This window comes from Penaeus monodon, unplaced genomic scaffold, assembly GCF_015228065.2.
Source record: "Penaeus monodon isolate SGIC_2016 unplaced genomic scaffold, NSTDA_Pmon_1 PmonScaffold_8344, whole genome shotgun sequence".
Lineage (NCBI taxonomy): Eukaryota > Metazoa > Arthropoda > Malacostraca > Decapoda > Penaeidae > Penaeus > Penaeus monodon.
In genome coordinates this window covers 9245-14765 of record NW_023663598.1, presented here as the reverse complement: position 1 = coordinate 14765, position 5521 = coordinate 9245, and the positions used below count along the sequence as shown (strand labels likewise).

General features: G+C 35.6%; 1 pseudogene; it reads left to right on the top strand.

Moving 5' to 3' along the window:
* The first annotated feature begins 1413 nt into the window (after nt 1–1413).
* LOC119571846 lies at nt 1414–4795 on the top strand (annotated as a pseudogene).
* The last annotated feature ends 726 nt before the right edge of the window (nt 4796–5521 follow it).

The window sequence follows — 5521 nt, the reverse complement described above, 5'->3', positions numbered from 1 at the left end:
TCCCTAAACAGGTTTGTGGATTACAGTGCTTCAGAGTTTGCTTTAGGAAAAAGACAATATCTTTATTAGTTTGATTGTGGGTTAATTTCACTTTGTATTATGCTACCACTTGTAGGTGTAATGAAAAAGAAACAGGAACATTTTGTTTATAACACACTTTTGGCCAAAGTTTTCTAGATTCTATGCAAGTTAAACTAGAAACATTATGATTGATTATTGTGCATGACAGGGAAGCCTAAAGATATTATTTTTAGGGAAAATTTCCTAAAGTTGACCATGACAATTAAGAAATAAATTCCAGGGGTATATTTCCCCCATTGTAACAGTTATGAAGTAATAAAACAATAAAACTGGTACTGAGAATGTTGTCCAGAAAGAAAAATAAAGGAAAAATAGATCAGTAAAATAGAAATAACATGTACTTCTTTTTCTTATTATAAGTACAGACCACTCGGTGTTAGTAAATAATTTTATCATCAGGAGCAATAGTAGAAATCTTGCAGATTGTTTAGGAATTCAAAAGATAAATGCATAAATTCAAAATAATTGTTTATAAAAGCAGTAAGTATAGATATGGTGCCTAAATCCTATCAAGAAATTCATAAAACCCTTATTCATTGGGCATTATTAACCCTTTCCCGAAGGGTGGTATGTACGTATATGCCATGGTGTATGTATGGCCATGCCATAATTTTTTTTTTAACAATTATGGCAAAATATTATTTTTTTGCCACTGAAAATGTGGTTAAGTAGTTTTTAACTTTTTCTCATTTTTCCTATACTATGCATTTCATAAAGGGTTTCTGGGCTTCTGAGGTTAGCATAAAAACAATTAGGTCAGTAATCGACTACATTGGCCAGAGATATGTATTTTGAAAAGAAAAAAAAAAATGTATTTACAAAAACACTAAACATAAAATTATATTTATATGGATGTGATAATATAGACCTGTTGAAACTAAAGTTATCTTCAAAAATAACTTGAAAATAAAAAATGCAAAAAAAAAAAAAAATACAACAAAAACTACGGTACAACTCCATGATACACACACTGCTTATTTTATTCAGACTATAGAGTGGAATTCCGTGGAAAGGAACTGGGGACCCTACCACGTACTCACTCCAAGAGCATCACAACATGAAAAACTACAATTAAGTATCATGCTGTGACCACGGCGGCTCAGACATGAACCTACCGTTTAAAAGAAGAAGAATAGAGTGAATAGTGATCAACTATGGAGCCTATAGAACAACAAAAATATCCTACAGTCTTGATTTATCAGGAAATATGGGAAATAGAGACCTTAGAAAATAATAATATTGAAAATACAACATAGGCTCTAGTATTACGAAGAAAAGAAAGGGATGCTGATATTGGGCATGAGCGGTCACGCATGCTAAGTCCATGCCACTATGAGTACTACCCGTCGGGAAAAGGGTTAAATGGCAAATGACATTATTTAACAGTGAATTTTCTGAGAGATCAGTACACAACTAAATTTCCCAGATTTCCTCTAAAATCTCTATAGATAATTGGTTATGCACTTGTACTTTATACAATGTAAAATTATTTTTAGGGAGGATAGAAATTTAAAATCATGTTTTCTTTTGCAGTGGGTACAGAAATGTGGATTTTTACTTTTTACTTTTCTTTCTTTATGTCTTTCTTTCTTTCTTTCTTACTAAACACATGTAAACAGTGTTGTTCACAAAACAGGATACCATAGTATGATATTGCTTTGTTGCTTACATCCACACGTCTTTGCCTATTTGTATGTATGTAGATAAAGACGTATTTTAAGGTTGGGATGTACATCTTTCATCTTCATTAAACTGTGTACCACCCGTTTGCAACATTCAGCTAAAGCACAGGTTCTTTTCCAGGTGGCAGGTGTACCAGGAACCCAGAAAAGGTGAAACCACAGAGGATGCAGGAGCATCGGCTGCAGATGGTGCAGAAGCAGATATTGATGCCAACAGTCCAGACAAGGATGGAGCCAAGAAGAAGAAGAACAAGTGTCAGATGTGCAAGAAGAAGGTTGGCCTCACAGGTAAGAGCATCTTGAGGAGAGATTAGAATGGTAGATTAGACAGAAGTATGTGTAGTAAAATAGTTAGAAGACACATGCAGTGGAGATGAGAATGGATGCTACAAGAAAAAGATATAAAGAGAATTGGGTAACTTCATAATGCAGAAGATGTAGTTTTGCATTTTTTTTGTTAAATCTTCATTTGGATTACCTAGAATGCTTATGAGTTTTAATGAAAACTAATTTGTACCATCTCTGCATTGAAAAATTATACATTCTCATTTATAACTTTTTCTCCTTTTGTAACGATGAACTCTGTTCATAGATGCATACCAGTGGGTGGGTACCAAAGAATTTGCTCAGAGGGAAGGAAATTCTTTCTTAAAAAGAGAATAGTTTCCTGGTGAATGGACAACCAGGAATGCTATTACTTTCAAAAGGCATTTGAAATTTTCAAAAAGACTTACCATATACTGGTCACATTGAAGATATCCTTCCTGTCTTTCTGTTTAGCAGGTGTGGCACTGCATTCAACAGTTGAAGTAGAATTTGGGAATGCAAAAAAATTTTTGATTGAAAATACCATCAGTAATAGGAAAATGGAAATATAATGGACTGTAGTTATAAGTTACTTGAAAATAATTTGTGATCCATCTAAGCTAGAAGAAAGCAAAGGTAGTCATTGTAAAAAAAAATAAAAATAAATAATAAAAAATGATAATGATAATAATCTTTTGTAATTCCCGTAAAGTATATTACATCCCTCCCAGCATCAGAAACAAGCCTTGAGATTTTTTAAAACATGTTAGTCAGTGCACTAATTAAAGTAACAAAAACAGAAACAAGGAAGAATTGAAAAGGGAAGAAGAATGGAAAATGTATGGAATGATTTAAAGGAGAAGACGTCCATTAAAGGTTTGGGCATTTGTTAGCATTTTATAAAGTGTTACTCAGTTGAAGGTAAAGCCTTTAAATTGATCATTTTTCGGAGACCGGATGGACTTTGGTAATGTGAGTAGATGTAAGTAAATAGAACTGATGTAGATCCAAACAACTAAATGCACAGACAGTGTAATTTTAGAAACAAGGATGTGACTTGACAAATATTGCCTGTTCCAGAAATAAAATATGGAATGTCTGAGCATTAGTTTACAGGGAGACTTGTGTAGCTTTTTGTATTTGAAATGCAATCATACCGTGGGTATAGATTGTACATCTGAATGAGAGTTCTAATTTTCTGGCAGGAAATGGAAATTTAACAGCATACCATGCTAGCTGTAAATTGATTGGCTTATATTTATTGACAAACGATGTCATGGTTATTATGTCAAAGGGGTTTTTCCACTTCTGACCCGAATCACAGATTGTCCTTCTTGTTGTAAACATATAATTTGGTGCAAAGAGCCGATAGAAGGCAAAAAAGGAAAAAAACTAGCACTCTGTTACGTTTTCCATTTGATAAGGGAGTGCTATTGATTATGCGTGAAAATAGAGCAAAATGAGAGAAATAGTGATGGCTTTATGGGTGTTGTATCATCTGGGGGGAAAGAAAATATTTCAGATTAGTGTGTGTGTGTGTAGGATAGAAAAAATGCATGTGTACATGTAGTTTAGTATAAAGCTTTGAAATGAGATATCCTGTATTCTCATGACAAGGTTTTTTTGAGTATACTACAAGGTTTCCTCAGTGTACTCTTTGTTCAAAAAAAAACTGAAGACCATTTAAATGTTTCCCATGGAAATTTCATTTCATTCATTTCATCATGTATGTGGTCAGTTAAAGTTTGAATCATTAATTTAACAATACACCATTTTAATTAGAAAAAATTAAAAGTGACTTCAATCAGTGGAGAAAAGTTTTTGCCATTATACTTTACTCTTTCATGTCATGCTTCATCCAAGGACCCAATTGCAAGTATTGATAGCATAATGTTTGAAGTGAAAATTATGGGATCATAATGGAAGTGAAGGTAATAATATAGTTTAAGCTTGAAGATCATATATTGATTGTGAATTTCTTTCTGACAGGTTTTACATGCAGGTGTGGAGGCCTTTTTCTGCTCAGTGCATCGCTACAGTAATGAACACCACTGCACGTTTGACTACCGTGAACATGGAGGGGGGAAGAGATCAGGCGGAACAACCCTGTCATTAAGGGTGAAAAAATCCAGAGATATGAAGACACCACTAGACGGCCAACAGTCGAGCCCCACCTCACCCCAGCTTAGGTCGCTAACAATGAAGGAAGAAAGGAAGTGAAAAGAGTCGTTAGATGACTTGGATCATAGGGTGTTATGGTCATGTCAGGAGTTAACAAGTTTTGATTTTTCCTTTTCTTCTATGAATATTTTTGGAAATAGGCACATTTGTATACTAGGGTTACTGTAATATTTTTGACAGGGGATCTGTCTGCAGTGATCATGCTGGAATTTTTGAGTTGTGTTGGTTGGCTCTGCTGTGTTGTGTGTTTGTGTCTGCGTGGGGGCTGTAGAAACTGTTTTTGCTGGAGGTCCCGCACTTGTGTCTAGCATACCTCATCATTTCACTACTGTCATCACGTCATAACCATTACTTTCATAGTCATATCTCATGTGTCACCATCACCCCATCAACTGGCATCCTCATCCATCATTTCACTGTCTCATCATATGTCGTCTAGTATGTAGGGAAAACTTACCTGACGGATGCCTTGGCACAAGGTCTTGTTGGGCAGAACTCATATACTGCGTCCTTGAAAAAAAAAATAAGAAAAAAATTGTGGTGTTCCTTAAAAAGGGCAGATCCACTACATGAAGTGTACTTGCTCTAGTTAACTGAAGGGTAAAGAAGAATAAGTTTAACCTGTGTAACAAATGGATGATGCCCACTTCTGACCCTCGCAGCCACTTGCTGTGCGTATCTTCAGATCCGGACATCGCCCTCCGGGGTCAACAAATGGCCTTAACTCTCCATGCCACGCCACTTCTCCAAGTACCACCTGGGCAGGCCACTGAAACAAAAACTTTGCTCGGAATGGTTTGTGGGATTGTGTGTTAACTGGCGCAGCCTCCTCAAGGTCTGTTGGCCCAGTCGAAGTGATGCCTTACTGCAAGTGACATGTGAGCCAAGGATTCTTTGATCCCATGTTATTATGCACTTGGACTTAACATATAGATGGGCTTTCAAGCCTTTTGTACCAAGCGTATTAAATTAATAATTACTGCAACATTTGTAGTGGCTATGAGAAATGGACAAAAAATGAGGTAGCCTTGTTTGTATGTGTGTGTATGAATGATACTTACCTCTAGGGCAATTGTGTTAGCATGTGTGCTATTACTCTTATTATCATAACTTCAAATGTAAAAAACAGCTCACTTACCACTTGGGATTCTTATGGGGAAAATGCCTCTTGTAGGAACTTGTCTGTCCTTACATCAGTGTCTTTATATGATTGAGCTATGGGGGTTTCCTTTGTTTATGATCCTCAATACAAGCTCTGTGCATTATTATCT